Raw genomic sequence first — 14,276 nt, 5'->3', positions numbered from 1 at the left:
ATCTGTGGGGGTGGCCATCTTGAAAGTTGATCGTCTGGCTCCAAGTCAGGTGTTCTAGCTGATGCTACATGGAACACAGACGTTGACCACATAGCCCTTCCCAAACTGCAGTTCTGTGAGCAAAATAAACGATTGCTGTTGTAAGCGTGAACATTTGGGTTGGTTTGGTAGTCAGCAAGAGATAACTGATAGCCCATGAGACAAGTGAGTGTGAGGTATGTGCCTGATCAACAAAAATAAAGTGGGTGGCTATCGTCAGGCCAAATGATGGATAATTTTAACGAGGGGGCTGGGTTGGATCTAATTGGCAACGTTAATTATAAGAGGTGTGCCAGATGGAGGAGGTTAGAAATGACATTAGAGGCAAGCGTGATGGTCAGGAGCCCACCGCGTTTACTCCCATGTGAGCCGATGAAGTCCAGACTTAGTCTGTGATGGTGGACAAAGGAAGGTGAGACAGTCCAGGCGTTATTAAGATAATCAACAGGGCACATTGTCTGACTATAGAAAGGAGCTATGAGGTTAAGATTCATGCTGTCGAGCCCTTGAGCTCAGCTCACTTTAAGAATCTGGAACTCTTGGGGCACCTGGGTGTCTCACTCGGTTGAGCGTCCAACTGTTGATTTTGGCTCAGGTTATGATCTCAGGTTCCTGGGATGGAACCCTGTGTAGGGCTCCACACCCAGCATGGAGTCAGCTTGAGATTCTCTCTCTCCCTTTCCTTCTGCCCCTCCCCCTGCTCACACTCTCTAAATTAAATAAATAAATAAATAAATAAATAAATAAATAAATAAATAAACAATCTTTAAAAAAGCAAAGTAAAGAATCCTGGAACTCTTGACAGAAATGGGAACGTTGGGAAAGCGGTGCAGGAAAAATTTTCCATCAGTAACAGGTTGAGGCATGTTCAAGTCAGCTTGAATTTACTAAGCATTTCTCTCATGAATGACATCTGAGACATAGTGAACGTGGGGTATTCCGGAGATGTTTAAAGGGGAGAATGCTGGTTGCGGTCAGGGCACTCAGGATGGCCGTCTCCCGCAAGGCCTTGTCAGGTGGCATTTTCTGGTGACTTTGCCATGTTCAGGGTTTTGTTTCCAGACTCACAGGTTGAGAGACTTGTTGTTTCAGCAGACTGGGGAGCAAAGGCATCAACCAAGTTCAAAAGACTAACTGATAGAACCCATATTCTAACGTAATAATTTACAGGGAGAGATGTCACCTGTTTGGAACCCACTTCTCGGCATGATCAACACCTCCCTTCCTTATCCATGTACATACAGATATACCTACCAATACATAATCACAAGTCTTATTGGGAATGAAATCAAAAGAAGAAGGGGCACCTGGCTGGCACAGGAAGTTGGACAACCGACTCTTGGTTTTGGCTCAGGTCATGATCTCAGGGTCCTGAGATGGAACCCTGCATCGGGCTCTGTCCTCAGTGCAGAGTCCGCTTGAGATTCTCTCTCCCTCTCCCTCTGCTTCTCCCCCCGGTGCTCTCTTTCTTTCTAAAATACATCTTAAAAAGAAAAAAAAATAAAAGAGAAGAAGCAGCTTAAGTTACTCTTTCATGACCCAGTTAATGCCTGATGCAGGATTCCTCTGTGATAAGATGGTTTCCAATGGGCATGGAAACCCCATCCAACCACCCAGTCCTTCCCTCTCGCCGAGACTATGCCAAGATCTTTAGGGACTCTCCTTTCTCTGTACTTCATTGGGGCACCATTGCACATCCCTTCCAGAGTGACATGGTTTTGCTTTAGACCATGCCCAGGGACACTCTGCTTCTCTTCCCTTGGGTCTCACTGACCAGACCCAACATTTGTCAATTTCATAATACCAATTGAAGCCAATCTAATGTCCACCTTTTTGTCAGGAGTAGTGCCTGATGGGAGTCCTGACCACATCCAACGAGAACCATCTTCAAAATACGTGGACTAGAAAATAAGACTGAGATTTCTTCTTCTTTTTTTTTTTTTTTAAGATTTATTTATTTATTTAAGAGAGACTGGCCGGAGAAGGGCAGAGGGAGAGAGAGAATCTCAAGCAGACCCCACACTGAGTGAGGAGCCTGATGCAGGGCTCGATCTCACGACCCTGAGATCCAAAACCAAGCCAAAACCAAGAGTCAGACGCCTCACCGACTGAGCCCGGAAAACTGAGATTTCTGTGAGAGATGGATTTCTAAAGCAAGGGATGAATGGGTGGCTGAGGGTGGAAAGAGGCGCTCCAAGGGAGACCTGTGTACAGGTGAGAAGAAGACTCGAGGTTTGGGGCACATCTGAAGTGTGGGGATGATCCCAAGAGCCAGGGGAATGTAGACAGTGAGACGACGAAAGATGGAGAAGAGAGAGCGGTTCCAGAAGAGAGAAGCCAGGAGCGGTATAAGCGATTGGCACAGATGCAGGTAGGTCTGACAATACAGTTCCTTTGCAGATTGAAGCTTGTTTGTTCCTTTTTTAAGTTTGCTTATTCTTAGGCAATGTCCCTGAAATTTGGGGATGTCAGGCGAACGTGTACCAGTCTCAACAACCAGGTCTGTGTTTTCGCATGTGATTCCCTAACAAAGATTTTTTTTTAAGCCGCAGATAAATGCATCCATTATAATTAGAGATGCATTTAAAGGCTACCCTGGGGAGTAGGAGTTAAGCAACTCACTATAATTTAGGTGTTTCGCGTTTATCATCGATCCATCTAAACCTTGGCTTAAGAGTCGATCGGAATGCTGCTTCTTTCTGACGTATCAGAATCTGTATTTTGTAGTCTCCTGGGATAGCGTAAAAATTCAAAACAGACTTGTTAATAAAACTCCCCTTCAACTTCTAGAAGCGTATCTCAGCCTCGACCCTACATCACGTGTTCGCTCGGAGCGGGATGTGAAAACTGTAGGATTTGCCATTCTTCGATTGATTTAGAGCCCCATCGGGCATTGTTGCAAGATACCACGTCTTTCCCCCTAATCAGAAGCTTTTCTGATAATTTTTTGATGCTAAGAGGAAGGAAGCAAACTTTGTGCTCTTCACATGGGACTTGAGCCAATAATTACATGTCCCAACAGGAGGGTAGCGACCCTCTTATCTTCTGATGATCAACCAAGTTTGCATCAGGAGCTGTAGGGGGACGCTGACCCTTTGGGAACACATCTAAAAATTGCCACTTAAATACCAATTTAAGGTATGTTACTTTTAAACAAAATGACCAAGCACCAGGGACATCTATAATTGGAGGAAGGATCCCAGGTTTATGCCAAAGAATGTGACAATCTTCAAGAAATGTGTCAGCAGCAAGAAAAGTCAGACTGAGGGAGAATGTTGAAAGAAAATATTAGTTTAAGAAAAATCGTGCCCTAGAATAGACGGTCTCTCAGAATGCCTTTCGGTAACAGTCTCTTGCCTCTTTAAAAATAAATAAATAAGTGATTCTCTCCTAGGGCATAAGACTCTGGGTAGACACTGTCCTCCGGCTTACCATATAAGCCATTATCCTTTTAGCCCAAAAAATGAACACCAGCAAAATTAGGAAGTGTCTAAGTTGCATGGCAGATGAAAAAGGAGATTTTTTTAAAGTTAAAAAAGAAGAACACAAAAGCCTGAAAAAGAGGAAAGACGGCTTTCAGGTGTGGACAAGTCCCTCAAGTTGGCTAATTTCTAGTACCTTCTTGAAGATTCCACAGACTTCGAATTTTTCAAGAGTTAAGCTTTTCCCAGTATGCGCACATGAATGCCCTTGGTGATGAAAGTCTCCTGCCCAGCTACCAGATAGGAGGTGTTTACAGAAGGGCCATAGAAGCATACCGGATGCCCAGACTTCCAGAAAAGGTATTTTTGGCTGTTCCTCTCTGAACCCTCCAGCCCATGAACTTATGACACTCTTCCCTGAAGGGATAGGATCACTGTGGCTCACTCTTCTTGGGGTATCTTTCCCACCCCCCAGCACACAAGGCCTTAGAATGAAAATAGCCGAGCTCCTGGGCAGCATGCAGGCCTCAATTCAGGCTTTGTGGGGACAAGCAGCAAGACATACCCCTTCCCCTTCCTGTCTGGTTCCCGTCTTTCTGTATCCCCCTCCCAAATTTATCTTCTATCTGGGCTCCTGCATCAGAAGCAGGGTGCTGACACCTTCTCCAAAGGCCCCAGGAAGGTTCCATCTCCTGCTATAAGAACCTCCCCCACCCCCCCCCCCCCCCCCCACTGCCTGGCATGTGTCCTTTCTTTCTTGCAGACATGTTTGGAACGCAACAGTGACCACCAGCAATGGTACCAACACAGCCCGGGGACTTGCCATTTTTCCAGGGCCAATCAGGGGCCGTGAGCAAGTTCCGAGAACTCTAGAAAGGTGGCTTGCAGCTCTGGGGAAGAGCCTTTCACCTGTGCTCCGCTCTTTTGTGAGCCCCAGGTGAGTACCCACTCACAGAAAGTCCTCGGCCCCTGGAGAAGGTGGTGGTGTTCAAAGAAGGGAAGATGCCATCGATAGGTTCTATCAGCAGCTGGGTTATAACAGCGTGCCTGCACGCCAGGCAACGTTTACCGCCGTTGGAACAAGATCTAACGCTAAATACTATAATCGTTTCAATCACCAATTATTAAACCCAGGTACGGCGTAGTGCATCACCGTGGTGTTCGTGGGCAAGGTGTGAGTGGCTGGCTATTCTCGTAGACTCCAAAGCAACAGATGTCTGCCTCCCCCCCATCCCCCCCCACCCCCTGCCCAGAGCTTAAGAAACACCAGCCACAAAAGCCTGGGCCCTGGGTGTCTTAACACCCCGTTAGTGCACTGCCTTCAGGAACCCCATTAATTTGCAGTGATCCCAGTGTGTACAATGTCAGGAATGGGCCAAAGCAGACATAGGGGGCAGTTCCTCTTGTTTTACTGAGCATACATCCCTTGCCTGGCTGGACAGCCCAGCAGCTGGGGATGTGGGGAGCTCCTTCCTGCACAACCCCCAAGCCCCAGGCTCCATGGGAAGGGCAGACAAGCATGGCTATATTAGCGGTTGGGTGTTTACGGTGGGTCCCAGCATACAATTCAATTCTCACTCAAAGAAGCAAGGACTCTCAGTCCATTCTACAGATGAGGATACTGAGGCGGAGTGAAAGAAGATGATTTATCTACTAAATGGCAGAATCAGTGTTGAGAGCCCAAGGGCATGCTGGGATTCTTTTTTCTTTTTTAAGATTTTATTTATTTGACACAGAGAGAGTGAGCACAAGCGGGGGTAGGGGAGTAGAGAGGGAAGGAGAAGCAGGGGTCCCCACTGAGCAGGGAGTCCGACGTGGGACTCGATCCCAGGACCCTGGAATCACAACTTGAGCCGAAGGCAGACGCTTAACCGACCAAGCCACCCAGTGGCTTTGGATTCTAAGTACTTACTAAGTCATAGTCCCCATGAGTGGCTTTTCATTTTGGATAGGTCTATCGTTTATGGTGGATTGTGCAGGTTGACCCCCTCACCCGAAACACAGGATTTCCCACCAGAAGGACTCACCTCTTGAGTGGGTCAACCTCTAAGTCAGAGCTTGGTTACACTTTGGAAGATTGGTTTAAAATACCGATGTCCCGGCCACACCACAAGAGATACTGATTTAACTGGTTTACAGTAGGGTATTTTTTTTTTTTTTAAAGATTTTATTTATTTGACAGAGACAGCCAGCGAGAGAGGGAACACAAGCAGGGGGAGTGGGAGAGGAAGAAGCAGGCTCATAGCAGAGGAGCCTGACGTGGGGCTCGATCCCAGAACGCCGGGATCACGCCCTGAGCCGAAGGCAGACGCTTAACGACTGCGCCACCCAGGCGCCCCTACAGTAGGGTATTTTTTTTTAAGTCTTCCAAGGGATTCAAGCATACAGCCAGGATCTAAGTGAACACCTCCCTCCAACAGAGAAGACACCTGCGACTCTGAATTCTCCTTCCCGTCCCCTGTGGACTCTACCTGTCCCTTTGCCCAGAAATTAGGAAGAAGTTTCTGGAAATTTCTAGAAAATTTGCGAAGAAAGGGGAGAGCGTCCCTCTGTGTCCGGACAGGACAGGTCAGTAGGCTCTGGGGGACAGACAGAGTCTGTGAAGTCAGGAAGACACCAGGTTTAGGAAGGGAAGCAAGTGGAGGGGAAGGGAGTTTGGCTATGCAGTGGTAGAATCAGTGGACATTCCCTCCTGCTACAATGTCTTGGGTAACTTCACGACCGATGAGGTGGGAATTTTAAAATTGTGCCAGAATTTTCTGGTAAAACTTCTAGGAGTATTAATTCCTAAAGCAAGTTGGTCTGGGGCAACGAGTGACTCACCGGGATACATTATTGCCGAGGGGGCGAATCATGTGAGCGGCCTCTCTTGGGTACGTGATAAACACCTGTTCTCCTGGGAGGTGGGTCTTCGGGGATCTGGCGACGCACGGAGGCAGGCTTCACGCACTGAGCTGGTTGCTTCGGGAAGAGACAGGTACATTTACTAGGACCTGCATTATGTCCCCATCTGCTTTACCAAATGACCATAGACGTAGCAGCTAAAAGCAACACACGTTTATCTTCTTACAGTCTGGAAGTCAGAAGTCTCTAATGAGTTGGCATAAAATGAGCTCTGCTTTCCTTCTGGAAGCTCAAGGGAAGAACCCGTTTGCTGCCTTTTCCAGCCACAGTAACATGTCTCTCCAACCTCTGCTTGCCCAACATCTCTTCTGACGCTGACCCGGCTGCCCCTCCCCCACCCCAAGGACCCCCTGTGATGACATGAGGCCCACGCGGACAGTCTTGTAATAATCCAGGATAATCTCCCCATCTTGAGAGCCTTCAGAACACCTGCAAACCCCTTCTGACTATGTAACGTAGCATACTGACAGGTTTGGGGGGCCCCAGCATGCGGACATCTCTGGGGGACCATTATTCTGCTTACCACAGGGAACTCAGTGGAAGGAAATGAACCGGGATGTGCACCATCTTGAAACTCAGTGTCACCAGAGTCTCACTCAGGGACTGTAATGATCCCGGATAACCTGCTGGCAGCAAATTATGTCAGGGGCCCACAGGGCACTCGCTGTCCCACGAGCTATGTGCATGGGAGGTCCCGGGGTGCATCTTAAGCCAAGCTACATCCGGGGCCTGCAGACCCCACCACCCTGGCACAGGGTCATGCTTTGGCAACACTGTCCCATCCTGGGAAACGAGCAAGATCAAAAAGAACAACTTGGCCGAGCCCCCCCTGGCGGGTTCATTAAGGATCATGCCGTGGGAGCACCCCTGCAGCTGTGGGCCCGCAGCGGCCCGAGGCCTTACCCCTGTCTGCCCCAGGGGCTCTGTCGGGGCCGGTCAGGCTTTCCCAAGGGGAAGAAGGAAGGCTCTGGAGAGGCAGGACTTCCTGCTGATATGTACAGATGATATTTGCACGGCTACTTGGAGAAATAAAGGACTTGGCTGTATTTGCACCCTGAGTGGTGACGGGGGTGATTTAGACCACAACCCAGTGCTCTGAAAATCACCCCCCGAAGGCAAGCACAGGGGACGGGGCTCAGAGTTTACAGGGCTCACAAAGACCTATCCCCGGGGAGTCTTGTCAAGGCTGAGCCTCTGATTCAGTGGGTCTCGGATGGGGCCCGAGATTCTGCATTTCTAATTAGCTCCCAGGGAATGCCCATGCCAGCAGTCAAGTATGACGTCAAGTAGCCAGAACGTGGAGCAGGGGGGGCTTTGTGGCCTGTGACCTGTGCCCTCCCATGGGCCCCCACCCTTAGGAGGACCCTGCACTTGGTTCCATGCTGTGCCACTACCATTTTGAAATTCTTAATTCACCTTTTCATTTTATAAGTGGGCCCCCAAATGTATGCATCCAGTCCTGATGTAGCGTCAGAGCTGGGTTCAAATCACAGGCCTCTGCCTCCCTAATGCCAAGGGCTGGAGAAAGGTCCGTGGCTCCCACACTCATTCCCTGTGACTATAAACGAGACTGGTGGTAGTTGCTGGGGGGTGAGTCGGGATGCGTTAAGACCCGGACTGGGAGGTTCATGGGATGCCAAGCCGCTGCTGTTCTTTTCCATCGGATCTGACCCCCATTACCAACAACTGGAGAGTGCTAATTTCTGCCAGTCCTACACTATTCCTGTTACTGTTTTTTTGGCCATTTAATTCTTAGTAATCATTCCCTCTTTAATCTCATTTAATTGGTATTAAGGTCTTGTGGTTACTTTTGTTTTAACGCTGATCTGGCACCATTGTTGGCTTATAGCAAACAGAAAGGACTTTTCAAAGGGAAACGAGGTAACCCTGAGGCCAGCCATTTCTTCCTAACAGCATCAACCTGAATTCTTTCTCGATGTGAGTCGCAAAATCCTTCCTGGACTGGTCACACCATCAGCCACAAGTTTGCCCTGAAATCCAAAGCCCCACGAACTGATGCTCTCTGACCAGGTAACACAGAAGGTGCTAGAATGCAGGCAAAAGTGTTTAGGTCAGAAGTTCCAAGGGAGGGGGCGTCTGGGTGGCTCTGTTGGTTAAGCGTCTGCCTTTGGCTCAGGTCATCATCCCAGGGTCCTGGGATCGAGCCCCGAGTTGGGCTCCCTGCTCAGTGGAGATTCTGCTTCTCCCTCTCCCTCTGCCGCTCTTCCTGCTTGCGCTCTCGCTCCTTCTCTCTCTCTCAAATAAATAAATAAATAAATAAAATCTTTAAAAAAATCAAGGTGTGTGTGATAAATTAGGTTTTTTCCTGTAAGCAACGAGAATGAAAACCAAATAAAGCATGAGAAGCGTACAATTGTTTGGGCAAAGGGTGAAGTCACCAGGAGCCCAAAGTCACACATGGGTTAATCCAATGTGTTGCTATAATTCATCCATTTGAGTGATAGAAGTTCTCCTCCTTCTTTCTCGGTTCTGGCTCACTTGGAGTGATGGGCCTGTAGAGAAGTGTCCGCGCCCCATCTCTCTTCACTGTTCCTCTCCAAAGCCTGTGTAGAGGATCCTGTCTCTACTGCTTCCAAAGAAAAAGCACCCTAGAGGCTCGATGTAGTCACCTGACATTATAGGACAAGTCTTCTCCATCCTGGTTGCCCCTTAAGCCGTACCAGTGGCAGGGCTCCTGGGTGGCTTAGTTGGTTAAGTGTCCGACTCTTGATTTTGGCTCAGGTCATGCTCTCAGGGTTGGAAGATGGAGCTCCGTGCTGGGCATGGAGTCTGCTTAAGATTCTCTCTCCCTCTCCTTCTGCTCCTCCCCCTGCCTCCTCTCCCTCTAGCTCCCCCTCAAAACAACCAAACAAAACCCCAAAACCCACATAAACATACCAGCGTCTGGGTTCCACCTGAAAAGATCTTGATTCAGTTGGTTGGGGAAGGTTCAGGCGTTAGCACATTTTCAACCTCCCACCCCCACCCCCCACCGCCCCAGCCGGGGAATCCAGCGCACAGCCAGGTTTTAAATGGACAAGATTGTTCCAGCCACAGCCCATATGCAAGCATCAGAGCACCAGTGCTGGGCTCCCACTGCTTGGGTTCAAATCCCTGGGCTGCCCCTTAGCTGCTGTGTGGGCTTTGGCAATCTACCGAAATTCTCTGTGTCACACTTTCTTCATCGTGGAAGATGGGAGAGAGAATAGTGCCCCTTCACAGAGCTACTGTGACAATTTAAGTTTTCCTCTGTAAAGCATTCTGGATAATTCCTGGCACGGGGTAAGCGCTATGCAAGCTTTTGATAATTAAATATACTTTACATCTGTAATTGACAAGAAAGGCGTCTTATTATCTTAATATCTTAGGGTATTGTTGCTGGTTACTTAGACCAAACGATTTAAAAACCTTTATGAGGTGTGAGGGTACCTTTATTTTCTGGTTCTCATTTTGAAGACTTTCTCCGGGCTCCTTTTCCATCTTTTTCTTGTCTCCAGTTTGCCTGTGTCAGTGAGAGGGCAAAAAGATGTCAGAATTTCTTCAAATCCCTTTGCACAGACTTTATTGCTCACAGGTCTGTCCAATTACAGCTAATTAGCGAATGTATATTTCTCTTTTGCACAAGAGTGTATAGAAAAGCCTCTCATCATTAGCAAGGCTTAAGCTCCAAAGACGGTGATCCTCCCAGAGTGTTCGTGCTGGTGGAGGCAGCGGGATGGTGGTGGGCTGGGAGTCGGGGTCCTACATCTTCCTCCGGCTCTGGGCAAAGCCTATAAGACAAAGGGATCACGTTAGTTACTCGAGAGCAGCAATTGTCAAAGTGTGGTCCCTGAACCAGGGTCATCCACGTCCCCTGGGAACTTGTTAGAAATGCACACTTGGGGCCTCACCCCAGACCTAGTGAATGAGAAACGCTTGCTGGATGGGGCCCAGCTGTCTGTGTCCGAGTCTGACGCTGCTAAAATTGGAGAGGCGTGAGCTCTCGTACGCTTTCTCCCAATCTAAAACCGTGTAGTTCTGTGTTTCCACGAAAATGAGAACTCCCTATGTGGCAAGTCCCACCGAATTCTTATCTTTAACCTTTGAAAATATATATGTATATATTTTTTAAAGTTGAGGCATAAATCAGAAGGGTAACTGGAATTAAAACTATTAATGATTTATTCGGTTGGCCTGTTTGGGAAATGTCGTGTTTATTTATTATCAATGCCTCTTTAAACTTGGTCAAAGGGGCTAAATTGTATAACATAATAAGTTCATTTTTTTTTTAAAGATTTTATTTATTTATTCGACAGAGACAGAGACAGCCAGCGAGAGAGGGAACACAAGCAGGGGGAGTGGGAGAGGAAGAAGCAGGCTCATAGCAGAGGAGCCTGACGTGGGGCTCGATCCCAGAACGCCGGGATCACGCCCTGAGCCGAAGGCAGACGCTTAACGACTGAGCCACCCAGGCGCCCCATTAAGTTCTATTAGGAACCTCTGCGTTTTATTTACCGTTTTCCCCTTTTGGCTGTTTTTACTAGCTCTGAGCGGTTTGTGTCTTAGGAACATAATGTTGTTACATATTTTTTTAATTTGTTTCAATTATGTTCGGGGTGAGATCTGAAATAGCCTGTCATAACCTTTTACCCATTTGGTAGACACTTAGAAATACTTAATAACTAAAAAAAAAAAAAAAAAAAAGTATTTGCTTGGCATGAGCTGTTCATCATTTATTTTTATGATTTTTTTGATGATTTTATGTATTTATTTGAGAGAGAAACAGAGATAGTAAGAGAGAGCACAAGTGGGGAAGGGGAGGGAGAAGCAGACTCCCCACTGACCTGGGATCCTGACTCGGGGCTTGATCCCAGGACCCTGGGATCATGACCTGAGCCAAAGGCAGATGCTTAACAGACTGAGCCATGCAGGTGCCCTGATTCTGTGAGTTTTGGCAAAACTACACAGTCCTCTAGCCAGTATTCCTCTACAATGAATGATTCTATCTTATATCTGTATCACGTCTTAGGATTTCAGGCCCCTTTCATGGAGGTCCACTGAGCAATCCTGGGAGATACACGAGCAGGGCAGGAGTTCCTCTCCCCTCATCCCCTATGAGAAGATAAAGGTGTCCTCCCTTCTTCAGAACTGGGGCTTCTTCCTTGAGAGAGTGGTTTCCACATTCTTATCGCACCGAGACATTCCATCCGAATCAGAAGCACTTCCTTAATGTTTCATGAGACATAGCTTTGCAGGACAGATGGTGGTAATGCCACCAAAAATGTTCATCTATCAACTTCGAGTCAAGAGTAAGAAATAGAAACTTCCCTGAGCTAGCTTCGAACCTCTGGTATCACCTGGATGCTTCCATGTAACCTTCCCTCCCCACGTGACAGTCATCAAATGGTCTTTGACTCCCTGATTAAAAAATATGAAGGAAAATCGAACCTCTGGCCCTTGGGGAAAGGTCCCAGCTATGGTTCTAAGTTGCTCTGAACATTTCCTGATTCTTCTTGGCTTCACGTGAGAGGAGAGGAGACACAGTTATGGGAATCTGGGTGGAAACTAGAGTGGGGGTGGGAGTTTTGAGGGGAGCAGGTACCCAGAGTCTCTAGAAATAGGATAGTCAAGTGAATGGATCAAGCCCAGGCTTAGGCTGGAGCTTCACAGACCATGTGGAGGGGCGTTGCTGGCATTAGGCAATTTCCCGGATGTCAGTGAAGCACCATGGTGAAGAGCCCAAGTTTTGGAGTCAGACTAATGGGTGCAAAATCTGACTCCAACGTGTTTTTGCTGTGTCTTGGCCAAGTTACTCTCTCTCTCTGAGTCTCTGGGTCTCTGGGTCTTCATGTCCATAACGAGACTAAGAACCAGGGCTGTGTTGGACTCAACTTGCACCTGCCCATGAGAGCCTACGCGTCTTCTCCCAACTCCGCGTTCGGTGATCTAACGTGGCTAGCTTGACATTGGCCATGATAGGCGTATCTACCATGGAAATTGGTAGAAACTACAAAGCTACAAAGCAGAACTTTTTTTTTTCTGTGTACATATTTAGATATGAATATAGATGCAGGACTGGTTGTTAAGTATTTGCCAGCCCTGAGAATTTCCTGCCATAATTGTTGACAGCATTAATGAAATAAGTCTGTCGTTGACTGGCACAGTGGCTGGGACCTGGGAGGAATTCAATGAAGGGGAGCTGTTGGTTTCAACCATAGTAGAAATCATGGCAATAATAATCTCTTCCTTTCTCTTTAGGCTGACTTGGGGTCCGACCCCAGTTCTACTTCTGTGGCACGGTGGGCAAGTTAACTTCTTCTCCCTCCATCTTCCTAGACTAATTTGCCAGGACTCTGCTTTGTTCCAGGGGGACGTGGAACGCAGCCCTGTCCTTCCTGGCTCCCTCAGGATCCCTTCTTTTCTCCCTGGCTGTCCAGAAATTTCTTCCAATTGTACTTTTCGTAAGAGCATCCCTGAGAACACATTCGAAATTTCCGTTATATAACTTCCCCCGGCCTCTTTGGACCTGACACTACAGCTTTTGGATTTTAGCTTTTGAATTGACGGCTCACAGGAAAGCCAACCTCATCAGACAGCTGGGAACACCACCCCCACCCCAGGAAGGGTATTCTCCAGGAGTTTCTTCTCATTTAAGTGTAAATGATTCCTGTTTCAAAGTGGCTGAGGGAGGCTAGGCCTAAAAGAGAGGAGAAATTCTTTCTTTCTCCCCAGTGCAGTCAAAGGAAGTTCATACGCTGCCCACAAAATCCCAAAGAGCCAAATTATAAATGATAGAGCCCTGAAATGTTCCCCCAAATTTCTAGAAGCCAAAGAGGATTTCCCAGCATGGCCGCCCTGGAAGGCCCCTTTAGGGTGAACTCATATAATCCCCTCCTTCCACAGATGAGGAAAGATAAGCCTGAAACTCTAGGTCACCTGCCTCGGGGGTGCACAAGCAAGAGGGAGACTTGGGTCTCTTTCCACCGCGCTGTGGTGCGGAGGCTTCAATCCATTTTTCAAACATCATTACAGACATCAAAGCAAATCCCATCTGACCTCCGGGGTTATCTTCTGTAAACATCTACTAATTGGTTTTGCCAACCTGAGACCTTTATGGTCTTTCCATCTAATTTCCCTTGTTCAGTGTAGTTCTTCCTCTATAAAAATATCCATCTTCCCTTCCTGTCACGCAGATATGCTCTCATGGCACCTCCTTTCAGCTCCCTCCTCCACTGAGGATATAAAGCTGTCAGCTCCACTGGTGACAAGAAACAGGCGGACGGATCTCGATTTGCAACTTCCACGTGGGGAGATGTGTGCGTGTCCCACCTCTCTGGAGACTGACGAACCAAACAGGGGACTGGGTGGTGAAACTTCTAGTCTTATGGCGCTTCTAGTCTTATGGGTCCCAACAGAATGGACCCCAGCCTCACTCCTACTACCCATTCTTACGTCTACGTGTGTGGTCCAGAAAGCAATGGGTGACAAGTTCTCAGCACCTTCCAGAAATCTTTGAAACAAGATTGGCCAGTGGGTTTCCATTCTTGGGTGACTTGACTTTAATATAAAGCTGTTCACCTCTCAAGAAACTGCCATTAGATTAAAATGGCCTCTTTCTTAGTGTGAGTTGATTTGCTTTCCTTTGGAGGAGTAAACATTAATTTAAGAAAGAAGGAAGGAAGAAAGGAAGGAAGGAAGGGAGGGAGGGAAAGAAAAGAAAAAGAAAAGAAAAGAAAAGAAAAAAGAAAAGAAAAAAGAGAGGGGCGCCTGGGTGGCACAGCGGTTAAGCGTCTGCCTTCGGCTCAGGGCGTGATCCCGGCGTTATGGGATCGAGCCCCACATCAGGCTCCTCCACTATGAGCCCGCTTCTTCCTCTCCCACTCTCCCTGCTTGTGTTCCCTCTCTCGCTGGCTGTCTCTCTCTCTGTCGAAT

The sequence above is a fragment of the Ursus maritimus genome, unplaced genomic scaffold (assembly GCF_017311325.1).
Source record: "Ursus maritimus isolate PB19 unplaced genomic scaffold, ASM1731132v1 scaffold_14, whole genome shotgun sequence".
In the NCBI taxonomy this organism is placed as follows: Eukaryota; Metazoa; Chordata; class Mammalia; order Carnivora; family Ursidae; genus Ursus; species Ursus maritimus.
Note: the sequence above shows the minus strand (reverse complement) of the source record.